The following is a 15,014-nucleotide window of genomic DNA, read 5'->3' as shown; positions in this document are numbered from 1 at the left end:
AAAATGCTCAAATTGAATGAAAGTTGCGTACATATCTGAGGATCATGCACGTAAATTGGCTTAATTTTCTGAGCTACCTACAGGGAGGTAGACCCAGATTCGTGACAGCAAAGAAATCTGGAACTGCGCAGTAATCCAAATCTAGTACTTACTTTACTATCAAAGACTTTACTTGGCACAACAAAACTCAAAACTAAGATAAGGAGAGGTTGCTACAGTAGTAAACAACTTCCAAGACTCAAATATAAAACAAAAATACTGTAGTAAAAACATGGGTTGTCTCCCATAAGCGCTTTTCTTTAACGCCTTTCAGCTAGGCGCAGAAAATGTAACTCAAGTATTATCACGGGGTGGTGCATCTACAGCGGGTTTGGAGTTTTCTCAACCATGCATAGTATATTGGATACATAAGTTTCAGCGTCTCCCTTTTCATTAGTCTTGGGCTTGCTACTCTCATCGAACAAATTTTCAGGAACAAGCCAAGCATAGTTATTTTCTAGTGCATCATTCATAGCTAGGAGTTTACATGGTATTGGTGCTTTGATCTCCCCACCATCATTAGCATTATTAGTGTACCTTATCCTATCCATGTCCATTTTTTCAAGGAGACCAACAAAATTAGTATGAGAACCAAGCATATTAAATTTAGCGAAGACCTTTCTAGCCTCTCTTGCTAGACCACCAAATTCTCTAAGAAGGGTTTCTAAAATAAAATCTTTCTTTTCCCCCTCTTCCAAATCACCAAGTGTAAGAAACATGTGTTGGATTATAGGATTGAGATTAACAAATTTAGTTTCCAACATGCGAACTAAAGCAGCAGCAGCAATTTCATAAGTAGGAGCAAGTTCTACCAAGTGTCTATCTTCAAAATCTTCAACGGTACTAACATGGGTGAAAAATTCTTCTATATTGTTTCTCCCAATTATAGACCCGCGTCCTACCGGTATGCTTTTGTGGTAAAATTAAAAGGAAACATGATGAAATAAGTAAAGCAAATGCAAGTAACTAATTTTTTTGTGTTTTTGATATAGAGTGCAAGACAAGTAAATAAAGTAAAACTAGCAACTAATTTTTTTGTGTTTTGATATAATGCAGCAAACAAAGTAGTAAATAAAATAAAGCAAGACAAAAACAAAGTAAAGAGATTGAGAAGTAGAGACTCCCCTTGCAGCGTGTCTTAATCTCCCCGGCAACGGCGCCAGAAAATATGCTGTTGACGTGGGAGTTGAAAATCTTTGTGGTGTAACTTTTCTTCGTTCCCGACAACTGGCGCCTGAAAATATGCTTGATGGCGTGTATTTCACACGTTCGTTGGGGAACCCCAAGAGGAAGGTATGATGCGCACAGCAGCAAGTTTTCCCTCGTAAAGAAACCAAGGTTTATCGAACCAGGAGTAGCCAAGAAGCACGTTGAAGGTTGATGGCGGCGGGATGTAGTGCGGCGCAACACCGTGGATTCCGCGCCAACGTGGAACCCGCACAACACAACCAAAGTACTTTGCCCCAACGAAACAGATGAGGTTGTCAATCTCACCGGCTTGCTGTAACAAAGGATTAACCGTATTGTGTGGAAGATGATTGTTTGCAGAGAAAACAAGTAAAACAAGTATTGCAAGCAGATTTGTATTTCAAGTATTAAAAGAATGGACCGGGGTCCACAGCTCACTAGAGGTGTCTCTCCCATAAGATAAAAGAATGTTGGGTGAACAAATTACAGTCTGGCAATTGACAAATAGAGAGGGCATAACAATGCACATACATGTCATGATAAGTACAAGTGAGATTTAATTGGGCATTACGACAAAGTACATAGACCGCCATCCAACCGCATCTATGCCTAAAAAGTCCACCTTCAAAGTTATCGTCCGAACCCCTTCCAAGCATTAAGTTGCTAACAACAGCACAATTGCATTAAGTATGGTGCGTAATGTAATCAATAACTACATCCTCGGACATAGCATCAATGTTTTATCCCTAGTGGCAACAAGACAACACAACCTTAGAACTTTCTGTCACATCGTCCCGTGTGTCAATGCGAGCATGAACCCACTATCGAGCATAAATACTCCCTCTTGGAGTTACTAGCATCAACTTGGCCAGAGCCTCTACTAATAACGGAGAGCATGCAAGATCATAAACAACACATATGCAATAACTTGATAATTAACATAACATGGTATTCTCTATCCATCGGATCCCGACAAACACAACATAGAGTATTACGTATAGATGATCTTGATCATGTTAGGCAGCTCACAAGATCCAACAATGAAGCACAATGAGGAGAAGACAACCATCTAGCTACCGCTATGGACCCATAGTCCAGGGGTGAACTACTCACTCATCACTCCGGAGGCGACCATGGCGGTGTAGAGTCCTCCGGGAGATGAATCCCCTCTCCGGCAGGGGTGCCGGAGGAGATCTCCGTGAATCCCCCGAGATGGGATTGGCGGCGGCGGCGTCTCGGGAAGGTTTTCCGTATCGTGGTTTTTTCGCATCGTGGGTTTCGCGACGAAGGCTTTAAGTAGGCGGAAGGGCGAGGCGGAGGGCCGACGAGGGCCCACACCACAAGGGCGGCGCGGGCCCCCTTGGCCGCGCCGCCTTGTGGTTTGGCCACCTCGTGGCCCCACTTCGTATGCTCTTCGGTCTTTTGGAAGGTTCGTGGCAAAATAGGCCCTCGGGTCTTGATTTCGTCCAATTCCGAGAATATTTCGTTACTAGGATTTCCGAAACCAAAAACAGCAGAAAACAAGAACTCGGCACTTCGGCATCTTGTTAATAGGTTAGTTCCAGAAAATGCACGAATATGACATAAAGTGTGCATAAAACATGTAGGTATCATCAATAATATGGCATAGAACATAAGAAATTATCGATACGTCGGAGACGTATCACCGCACGTCGTCGAAGTTCATCTGCCGGCGGGGGCGGCCGAGGCGCCACGCGACGGCGTCGTAGGCTCGCGCCGCCTCATGCGCCGTTTCGTAGGTGCCGAGCCGGATCCGCTCCTCGCCGGAGCGAATCTCGGCGTCGAAGCGGCCGCTCGGCCGCGCGCGGACGCCGCGGTAGCCGGAGGATGAGCGGCGGCGCGGCGGCATCTTCGCGTCGAGGAGGAACCGCCGGAGGCGGAGCGGCGCGGGAGGGAGAGCGGCGGGGAGAGAGCAGGCGCGGAGGAAGACGCGTGGGAGGAGCTGGCGGCTAGCCGCTTCGCGCGTGTCCTCTTTATGGCGCGCGCGGTAACGCACGCGGCAGATTTCCCGCGCGGGATAGCGAAAGCGCGCGGGCGGTAAAATTTTTAGAGCGCGCGCAGTTTTCCCGCGTCCGCTGGAACAGCGCGGCAGCGACCGCGCGCGGCAAAACGGCGATTTTTTTGCCGCGCGGGGGTTTTAGCGCGTCTGTTGGAGATGCTCTTGGATCTCGTATTTGGCCTCCACGGACCGAGACGGATACAATCGATCCGTGTGCGGGGCGTTGGAGATGGCCTGACATTTTGGCTCAGAAGGATGGCCTGACATTTTGGCTCAGAAGGATATATGCTGCGAAGATGAATACTATCTCCGGATCAGGTTAACTAGCTCCATTTGCAAACCATCCAGTTTCTCTTCGCCCCAGGTTTAGGCACATAGCATTAATTTTCGTTTAATTAGCGCGTAGCTATCTCCTCCCGCAGTCCGCTTCTTTCCGCTGGTTTAGAAATGTGAATCGGTAGCTAGCTGGATGGTGTTTGCATATGCGAGTGTGAACATGCTGCATGTGCTCCTACTAACGACAGATTTCCGACGATTAGAAAAAAGAAACCCACTGACTAGGCCAACCACCCACTCCCCAACCATAGGTCCCTATCCTATCAATTTGCGGTCTCCTGTTTACGTCGGCAGCGAATGGAGGCGGAAGATAATCTCGCGCAGGCTAGGTCAAGCGACCGAGGGAAAGGAAATGTTGACGACAAGTCGGAGCAGAGCCATCAGAGGGGAGCTCTTGCCGTGTGTTTGAATTGCTACCAAAAGCATACCGTACTAATTTTCCGACCATGGTTAAAGGATTGGTTCTTGTTTAGTTGTTAACATTTTAAGCTTGCCAATGCTCCACTATCAACTCTAGTTTTTTTTTTACCCAATATTGACCAATTTGTGATCAAAAAATAGCTCAACCAAAATATTAACTAGCCAAAAGCGTTGGTACTTGGTAGGGCAATCTTCGTTACAAACCAAACACACTCTTGGTAAGGCTGCAGACGAGGGTGGAAGCACGTGACTCTGCACTCACTGAGCCACTGCCTATTCGCAGGAGTTAGATTTACCCGTTTGGACAACCAAGTTCTCGAACCCCGGTAAACACAATTATTTTGAAGATAGTGAAAACGACGTTTTGAAGCAACGTGAACACATTTTTTGAACTTAGTGAACATACTTTGGCACCATGAACAGAGTTTTAACGGAACTAGATGATTCCCCGCACGTTGTTGCGGAAATTCTTTGTTCTATGAAATCAACTTTTGAACAGAAATACTGGTACAGAAATTTATGTATAGAAGAAAAACGCATTTTTGATGGACTTTCGAGCCAAATATCGGTATGGAATTTACAATGTAAAGAAGAGTATTTACATTAAGTAAACCACACAGAAGAATATATCTTTAGCGACAGTGACCACATGATAACGGTGTTTATCTTGTGCTTTTGCGTTCAAAAACTTTGTGGAGCGGCCAGTCGATCAAAACCTGGTTGAGATGACCCGATAGATGGGAAGTGTGCTTCACTGAACTTTTATACATCTGATTCCAGCCACATCACCCCATACATGGCTCCATGACCACCTTGTCCCCTTGCAATTATCTCTGTACTCAAATCTTCAATCCTGTGTGAGAGGGTTAAGTCATAAGAACAACGACGATGTTATGTACACATGCATAAAGTGCACACACTGATAACCGTATGAACTCAATGCTATAAGGAAACACAACACAGTAGTTGAAAATTCAAAGAAGAAACAAACAGAAGTCCAGCCGTTGAAAGAGTCTCAGTCGAGACATAGCACACTATCGATTGGGACTCGGCTACCGCCTGCATCGCCCTCGGCACCGCATGGAGATACAGGATGCCGACCACTCACTTATGGATGACGGCACCACAACAGATCAACTGGCGACAGATCGCTGGCGTAGCTCTGGCGACTTGTTTTGGTAATGACGGGAAGGAGCATCTACAGCAGGTGGGTATTGGGTATTTAAAGGCAAAAGAGACCCTCCAGATGCCTTGGGAGTTTCTTGTGCATTTCTTCCGCTCATGAAAATGAAGAATCTCATCACACAGACTGTTGAACACGGATGTAACCGTAATTAATTGAGGAGTTATGGGTACGTTACATACCAAGCGGGGCAAGAAAAATGATATACATTAATTACCTCAAATGCAGCTAATTTGCAAACGCCCTTAAATTCTAAGTGTCGGTTACTGCATGTTGCATGGCTCTCAACGTGGTCTCACAAAATTTGTTGGCAAGACTGCTGAGGTGGCAGTCTAGGATTGCTTGTAGATACATGATGAGGTGGATACCTTGCATGTGCAGGAAAATGGGATCACCTATTAAGAATAGAAAGATTGCTAGTTATCAGCGGACTAAGAACGAATATAGTGCTCAGTAAACTTCCACAATGCTAGATTTGCAACGTGATTCATGTATTTGAGTTGCAACAGTTGCAAGTGATGTTGCAACTACAAAAAATTACACTAAACCGTTAAATTTGCTTCGTGGTCCATGCTAATGATGAGTTGCAATGAAGTAATTCTGCTCGGAACGGAGTTATTCTAGTCTACTGAAAACTAGTCACCCGACTTTTATAGGAGAGACCGGCACGACAACATTCCCTTGTTTCCACAGGTGCCAACAGCACAGGAGGATGAATGCCGACACGCTATCAGCGGCTGCGGCGATCGTCGACGGGGGCGGCAAGTGCAGATCCGTGATGCGGGCGTCTGGAGAGACGGCGACGCACACAACGGCCTAGTGCCTGGACCCTGGAGGTGTGAGCAGTGGCGGAGCCAACAGGGTGAAAGGGTGGAGCTAGCCCCACTCTAAGATTTGGTCCAGCCCATATGTCTTATGTAGAAAATAAAGGAAAAAATAAAAAAGGCCAGTCCAGGTAAGGTCTGCCCCACCCTTAAAAAAATGGGCTGGATTCGTGAGGACAGAAAAAATCCGTGATGCGGGCATCTGGAAAGACGGCTGATGGTTTCCAGCGGGCACGGGCAACAGGGGCAGCCAGCTTCCTCAGCAGTGATGATCGTCTTTCGCAGCAGGAGGTCACGCGTGTGAACCCTGGATTGGACCATCAGTTATGTGTAAATGTTAAACGAGAAGCTTATAATTTCGGTGTCTGTACCCCTGCTCAGCCTTGCTCAGTATGCTCTCCGTCAGAGAGGAGAATGAACCCCCGTGCAAGAATGGCGTGGAGAAATACAACTGTGAGCGATTCCACTTGATCTCCTCCATTCTCAGCTGACAGAGAAATAAGCAACGTGTTCTGATCGATGGGGGACCTGTCACATGGGAAAAACTTAAAACTTTGCGCGATGAAATGCACATGTACGTACGCACCATTTTGCGTGATGTTTCAACAGAAAAGAAGCCCGAGATTATTAACATGTTATTACTATTTCCTCATGCAAATATGAGGGGCACTACATACTGTAAAAATAATGCAATCTTACAAAGTGCATACAACATCACTTATTGCAGATTATTACTCATTGTATGGGCGGTTGTACTAAGAACAACCACTCTCGCATGCATTGCCTGACGGTGATCTTCAGCTAACAGTTTTGACCAATATGCATGGATTGAATCCAGTGTTTCAGTTGCTTGGTTGCTCCTGCAGAAACAGACCAGGTCAAAACCAGCGCTGCTGGCTCTTGTTTTGGTAAGATGCCCACTAGTCAACAGGGGCAGCTAACTTCGTCAATAGTGATGATCGTCTTTTGCAGCAGGAGGTCACGCGTGCGGACCCTGTATTGGACCAGCAGTTATGTGTAAATATAAAAGGAGAAGCCTATAATTTCGGTGATCCCAGTGCGGCCTTGCTCAGCATGCTCGCCGCCAGAGAGGAGAATGAACCCCTGTGCAAGAATGGCGCGGAGAAATACAACTGTGAGCGAATCCACTTGATCTCCACCATTCGCAGAAAAGAGGTGCAGAATTATTTCACGTGTTATTACTATTTCCGCATGCAAAGATCGGGGGTACTACAAAATGCATACAACATCACTTATTGCAGATTACTCACTGTATGTTTCTGAAGGAGTAGCATTGGGAAATATGCATTGCCTTGCCTGACGGTGATCTTCAGCAGCTTTGACAAATATACGTAGATCATCCAGTATTTCAGTTGCTTGGTTGCTCCTGCAGAAACAGACCAGGTCAAAACCAGAGCCGCTGGTTCTTGTTTTGATAACCCACTAGTGTAAAGGTAATGAGGGATATGGAAAGGGTGTGGTTGAGTACTCCAGAAAAGATCAAACTAGTACGTAGTAGCTAATAGGCCAAGTCATGCACAGAGTTGTCAATAACTACTATCTCTAGTCTTTTATTCAGCTGCCAAAGGAAGAATTGAAACAACCAGCTTCATAGGAAAACCGCAGGAAAGGTTCAGCAGAAACAAAATATGTGGCTGGTTTTATTAAGTAAAGCTAATCGATCAAAAGAAAAAAAATTGCTATACGTTTAAATAACTAAAACAGGGTACACAATTATATTGTGCGTAGATATATAAACATAAGTTGAATATACTGGATACATAAGTCGGGCAATCTGACACTGCAGCACATTTGCACGAACTGGGTATACTTGTCATTTTATCCAGCTGCACATGTGATCTGGGTCCAAAAACTGCTGCAACGCCATTAGCAAGAGCAGTTTCATGCAAGAAAAAACGCTGGTTTATCTCCAAGATACCCAGCACTACAATGAAGAAAATAACCTGGAAAGAACAAAGAGCTTATGATCACATGAACCAGATAAGATCGTCGAAAAAATAGAACTTAATGAGGTCCTATGAGTAGGTAGTGTTTATTTGATGAGAAGTCAGTATTAAATTAGAAGTATCTAGCATCTTTCTTAGAATTGACCCGCATTCTTAATGAGGTCCTATGAGTAGGTACTCCCTCCATACCGGGGCTATTACGTATTTCGAGAAAAAACTTCAACTACTAATTTGGTCAATAAATTATAAAATATATATCACAAAAATTATACTATTGGAAACTTCTTTTGAATATGAATCTAACGGTATAATTTTTGTGGCATATATCTCATGTTTTGTTGACCAAATTTGTAGTCAAACTTTTTCTCGAAATACATAATTGCCCTGTAAACCGGTAAGGAGTTAGTAGTGTTTATTTGATGAGAAGTCAATACTAAATTAGAAGCATCTAGCATCTTTCTTAGAATTGACTCGCATTCCACTAGTAGTTCAATACTGATTCTGGATGCTTATTTAAAGAAAAATACTGAATCTGGATACTTTAAAAAAAAAAAAACTCATTCTGGATGATGTACACCCTATGCATTCAATCTAAACACGGTATAGACTTCTTTTATGTATATTTTTTTGTATAGTTTTTACATGCAAGAGAAATACAAATAATAACCAACTGGTTTGCACAGAACAAAAACTAGAACAGATATAGTTATAGTACCGTGGAATCCCCCTCTGCACACCTACAAAGAAAAAACCCATCAATTGACATCATACTTAATTACCGCAATACAATGTGTACACCCTAAATTTCAATAGTTAAAGAGGGCGTCTATGTCGTAATGCACATCGTCGTATAATTATGCAGCACGGCGTTAAAGCATAACCCAAAGCTATCTCTCTCTAGTCTCTACGCCTCCATAGCCAAGTAGAGTTTGCCGGACAAAGGGAAATAGCTGTGCTGCTCTTTCTAAGCTTTCTTTCATCACTCTCCTTCCAGTTTTGCTCTTGCGATTCCCGATGGCAGACTATGACCACTGGATCATACATGACACCAGAAGATCATGAAAGAATCTTCCTTCTCTCACCAGATAGCACCTTCTCTTGTGGCTTCCATTGAGTTGGAACTAATGCTTTCAATTTCGCCATCTGGTACACCACCGTGAAAACGGTTGTCTGGACGGCCAATCCCTACTCCACTGTGAATGGCTACAGTTCCCCAGTGAACCTTTACGGCTCCAGGATATCACTGAACAAGGATGGAAACCTGGTCCTGACAGATACCAATGGCTCGACAGTATGGGAAAGCAAGACATCTTCAGGCAAGCACACAATTGTTTCCCTCCTCAACACTGGCAACCTTGTGATCATTGATTCTGGCAACAAAACTGTGTGGCAGAGCTTTGACTCACCAACAGACACCCTGCTCCCTAGGCAGAACTTGAAGAAAGACACAAGGTTAGTCTCTGGTTACCATTACCTCTATTTTGACAACGACAATGTCTTGCGCCTATTGTATGATGGCCAAGAGATCACAAGCATCTACTGGCCAAGGTTAGATTACAATGCACTGGCAAACGGACGCAATAGATATAACAGCACCAGGGTAGCATTTCTCGATGACGAGGGTAATTTTGTGTCAAGTGATGGGTTTAAGATAGTGGCTTCAGATTCAGGCCCCGGCGTCAAGAGGAGGATTACAATTGATAAAGATGGCAATTTCAGAATGTACAGCTTGGATGCATCGACATGGAGTTGGGTGATCACGGGGCAGGCTGTAATACAGATGTGCTATGTGCACGGATTATGCGGTAAGAATGGTCTTTGTGACTACTCAGAAGGCCTTAAATGTAGATGTCCTCCAGAACATGTAATGGTTGATCCAACAGATTGGAACAAGGGATGCAAACCGACATTCACAATTAGTAGCAAGCAACCACCTGAGGACTTCACATTTGTTAAGCAACCTCATGCAGACTTCTATGGCTTTGATCTAGGCTCTAACAAATCCATCTCGTTTGAAGCATGTTGGAACATTTGTCTGAACATCAACTCATGCATATCTTTCACATACATTGGCGGGGATGGTAGGTGTTACACTAAAGACATACTCTACAATGGTCAAGTATACCCGTATTTCCTTGGAGACAACTACATGAAAGTACCGTAGAGTTTTAACAGTTCAGCATTCTCAATCTCCAAACAAGAAAGCCTGACCTGCAGACCCAACGGTTCTGAGATCATGCTAGGATCAGAAAATATGTATGGAATAAAGAGGGACAACATAAAGTGGATATACTTCTATGTCTTTACTGCAATATTGGGAGCTCTAGAGGTTCTTGTTATTGTGACAGGGTGGTATCTTTTTTTCAGAAATAGTAACATGCCCAAGTCAATGGAGGATGGATACAAGATGATAACAAGCCATTTCAGGCGGTTTACATACAGAGAATTGAGGGAAGCAACTGGAAAGTTCAAAGAAGAGATTGGGAGAGGAGGCACTGGAATTGTTTATAGAGGAGTACTTGAAGATAAGAGATTAGTGGCAGTAAAGAAACTTTCAGATGTTCAGCAGGGAGACGAGGAATTCTGGGCAGAAGTGACTCTAATTGGAAGGATCAATCACATGAATTTGGTCAGGATGATGGGATTTTGCTCAGAAGGGAAAAACAGGCTATTAGTATATGAGTATGTGGAGAATGGGTCACTAGACAAGTACCTCTTTGGTGAGAGAATTACTGAAAGTCTGCTCGGCTGGAGGCAAAGATACAAGATTGCCTTGGGCACAGCAAGGGGTCTTGCTTATCTTCATCATGAATGCCTTGAGTGGATTGTCCATTGTGACGTGAAGCCAGAGAACATACTCCTAACTCGAGATTCTGATGCCAAAATAGCAGACTTTGGATTAGCCAAGCTTGCAAAGCGAGACAGTTCTAGCTTCAATTTCACCCACATGAGAGGCACAATGGGCTACATGGCACCAGAATGGGCGCTGAATATGCCGATCAATGCGAAGGTCGATGTTTACAGCTACGGCGTTGTGCTTCTAGAGATTGTGACTGGAACTAGGGTTTCAAGTGGCATAATTGTCGATGAAACACAAGTTGAGTTTCCAGACTTTGTTGAGAAGGCTAAACAGATCCTGGCTACCGAGCGTATCACTGATCTAGTGGACGGGAAACTGAAGGGGTGTTTTGCTCCAGAGCAGGCTATTGCAATGGTGAGAATAGCTGTTTCGTGCCTTGGAGACAGAAGCAAGAGGCCTACAATGGACAAAATCATGAAGGCTCTTATGGCATATGATGATGAAGACGACCATCCTGCCTATTCGTATTGAGTATTGACATGAAGGAATGCGGATATGCACACTGTTTGTTGTTGATGTATATAAGTGGATTGCACCAACCCTTTTATCAGTTCGGATTTTTGGTTGTTTTGGCTAGTGCATGGAACTTGACAAGGTATCCGAGCCAAGGCATCGAGTTTGAGTCCTGTGGTGTAATTTATCCAAAAATTGTTGGTCCCCCTCTGTCCATGTACACAGGCTTTCCATTAGTTCATACTTTTGGTTGCATTGGCTAGTGCATGAAGATTGAAATTTGTAAACTATGTTGATGTTATATGCTAATAGTGTTTTAAATGTAACAAATAAACAGTATGATCGATTTCTCACTGGTACTTCGTTACATATCAGCATCAAGTGTTTTCATAGCAGCAATGTTATAGCCTTGCCTACCGCCAGGTTTCGTTATGTTGATCAATGGAATCGGGGATGATGATCCAGAAACAATGTTATTTGCTTTGTCTCCCCATCAAAAGGGAACCACTAGATACGCAAAGCAAAAGAATACATGTGTTGCACATTGATGTAATAAAAGTCGCCTCGTAAGCCAGCACCTCCTGATGGAAATTAGTCTGCACAAGCAGTCCTGATGCAGAGCTTGTTTGTTACCTTGGCTTTAGTCACGCTAGAATCTTCAAGAAATGGCAATGCCAATTGCCAAGTAGTATTATAGCAAACAGGAGATAAATTTAACTGGACAAAAAAATGACGGGAACTTGGAATATTACATACACTGGGGGACACTACCTGCGAAAATTGACGGGATTGTGCCATAATGGCAGCAGGATAGATCGAGTCCTCAAAGGGCTCATACGCCGCGCCAGCGTTGGCCGAAGGTGAATCTGGCAGAGCGGAACGGCTGATGAGGGCGCCGCCAGCGGCAGCCGCGGAAGGGAGGGCACGGAGTTCGGAAGCGGAAAGGCGGCGGCGAGCGCTGCGGTGTTGATTCATGCGCCGGACCGAGGAAAGTGAGCATTCGGCTGGGTACGGGCCACTGGGCCTCTTTCCACAGCCGGTTGGTTCGGTTTAAGAGTATCTCTAGCAGAGAGCCCGTAAATCCAACTTTTTCGGTAGATTTACGGGTTCACCGAAAGTGGGGCAGAACAGTACTTAAATCGGTGAGCCTGGCCCGAATTGAAAGTTCGGGCTCAAGAAACTAGAAACTCCCTGGACGACCCCTATTAAAAGGGTTCGCGGAGGGGAGTTCGGTTCGTAAACCCTACTCCCCTCCACCGCTCATCTCCCATCGCCGTCGCCTGCGTCCGCTCCGACGAGCGATTTCGGACGCTCTGATGCCGCTCCGCTGCTTCGGCCAGCTCCCATCCGCCCGGAATGGCGCGTGCAAGACGCGTGGGTAGGGGAGGTGGCTGATCCGGCGCCGGAAAGTCAACTCGGTGTCCACCGGGTGCACGGGCGTCGCCGGAGCTCGCCGGGCGTAGGCTCTCCAATGGCGCGTGGAAGCGGGCCGGTCAGAAGTGGCCGGAGATGATGGCGTACCTGCAAGCTCGCACGGAGGAGGCGCCGGAAGGAGAAGCAGAGGCGCCCCCGCTGCCGGCGCGTGCAGCCCTCCTCTGCCGGCGCTGCCCCCGCACGGCGACGACGACGACGGGCCACCTCTAGCGTGCGGGAGAACCTCCGAGGCGGCGGTCGTCGAGGTGGCGGCGGTCGTCGTCGCCTAGGATGACCCGGCGAGCAAAGACCATCTCCACCGGCGCCCTCGATAGTGGCCCCGATAGCTTTTTGGGGACGGGAGCGAAAATGAGCTCGTACCGGCGCGTCCCAAAAGGTGCCGGCCAATTTTCGAGCCCAATAGAATCGCTGGCAACCCCATGCCGACCCCTTCGCGCGAATCGGACGCACCGTCGCCTCGCGAGGCTGAAAATTTTGGGCGTGGGAGCCGCCTGTCAGCGACACATCCGAAAAGTCGACGCCATCGGTAGTGGCAGGGCCGACGCGTCAGCGGCTCATTCAATTTTAACCTAATCGTCGCCTACCTCGCGACGGGAGTTAATTGGGGCGCAGCGGCGGTGCAGTTTCCGCAAACGCGCAGCGAACCGTCCCGTCGCGCGCGCCTTGCTCTTCGTGCCGCCGTTAATGAGCGTCACCGCTCCCCCGCTCCCCGCCTCCCTCCGGCCTATAAAAAGGGTTGCCTCTCATCGTCCCTCCCACACACAAACCCTAGCGCATCTCTCCCCAACCCTAGCCGCCACCATCTGAAAAGAGGACGCCATGTCTGGTCGAGGCCGAGGTCGCGGCCGTGGTTGTGGCCGTGGCTGCGGCAGAGGTGCACGCACGCCGTCGCCCGCAGCATCGTTGTCTTCATCGTCGGACATGGACGAGGAGGGGCCCGTGCTGCTCGAGTTCGTCCTCGTCCTCAAGGGCGACCCACGCGGCATCCAGCGGCTGCCCGACACCTTCGCCGACTTCGACGTCGGCGACGACCGCCCGGGCACGCTGCATCTACGGGAGGCTGCGTGCGGCTACTACCGGTGGATCATGGACGTGATCTACGACGCGCGCGGCAAGATGTACCTCCACATCGGCTGGGAGAAGTTCGCGTGCCACCACCGCCTCCAAGCCGGCTTCGTGCTCGTGTTCTCCTACTTTGGCGACAGGGACATGAGCGTCAAGGTGTTCGACGAGACGCGTAGCCCGCTGCCACTACCACGGCGACAGCGCCGAGGAGGACGACGACTCAGTGTTGTTTCTTCGCAGCGAATATCGGCACGCAAGTTTTCGGATGTTCTTCGTTGAAAGAACCAACAGGGACACCATTACCAGCTGGATTTGCCAGTTTGGGTGACTGGGTGTGCCCTCGAGTGTTCTTTCTTGGAAGCGAACACACGAATCCTACGATGACCGGCCTAGTTAGGTTTAGTTTTTTTGCAATATTTTATATTTATGTCAACCATGGTTCAAACTATGTATTAGTCCGTGAAAAACTATGTTCCAAACTATATCTACATGTAAACCACGTTCCCAATTATGTATTAGTTTGTGAAATAAAATATTTCTTATTTAATTTTCTATACATACATTTATGATTTTAAATCAAATTATCTATTGGGATCATCGGTTTGGGAGCGCCGGTGTGAGAGCAGCTCCGCCAAATAGAGGATGTCGTGCCGACGTCCCCTAAACGGAGGTGCCAGCGTCCCTGCCGGCGCCTATTTAAGGGCTATCGGTGGAGATGCTCTAACACGGGAGAACGGAGTCGACGCTTGCTAGCCGGCTGCTTAGCGAAGTGAAATGTGTGAGACCAATGGCAATTTCATGCCTAAGAAAAAAAATGAAAAGGCTGGAGGGAACAGGAACTTACACAGAATGAGCAGTTGACCTGAGGTGGCAGCCAACATCACAAGTCAAAAGCAGTATAGTGCAGATTCTCGGTGACCCTTCGCACGAGCAGAAGCTCAAAGCAGTATGTACCTATCCAGAGTTGTGATCATTGTTGTTACGGAATCGGAGGGAGTGGATAATAATAATAATAATAATAATAATAATAATAATAATAATAATAATAATAATAATAATAATAATAATAACAATACTGGTCAGGAAATGAACATGAACCACTAAAAGAGCCCGCACTGGATACATAAAAGGGCATACTCCTTGACATATCAGTATCACCTCCAACAATCAGAAAAAAACATGTCTAGACTCCTCTATCCAAAATCCTTCTTCTCTTCCTCTTTGT

At 46.4% G+C, this 15,014-nt stretch overlaps 1 pseudogene; it reads left to right on the top strand.

The window, feature by feature from the left end:
* Positions 1-6,202: 6,202 nt before the first annotated feature.
* LOC124663521 lies at positions 6,203-11,308 on the top strand (annotated as a pseudogene).
* The last annotated feature ends 3,706 nt before the right edge of the window (positions 11,309-15,014 follow it).

This window comes from Lolium rigidum, chromosome 6 (genome assembly GCF_022539505.1).
Source record: "Lolium rigidum isolate FL_2022 chromosome 6, APGP_CSIRO_Lrig_0.1, whole genome shotgun sequence".
Classification (NCBI taxonomy): Eukaryota; Viridiplantae; Streptophyta; class Magnoliopsida; order Poales; family Poaceae; genus Lolium; species Lolium rigidum.
Note: the sequence above shows the minus strand (reverse complement) of the source record. Positions and strands in the feature narration are given on the sequence as shown.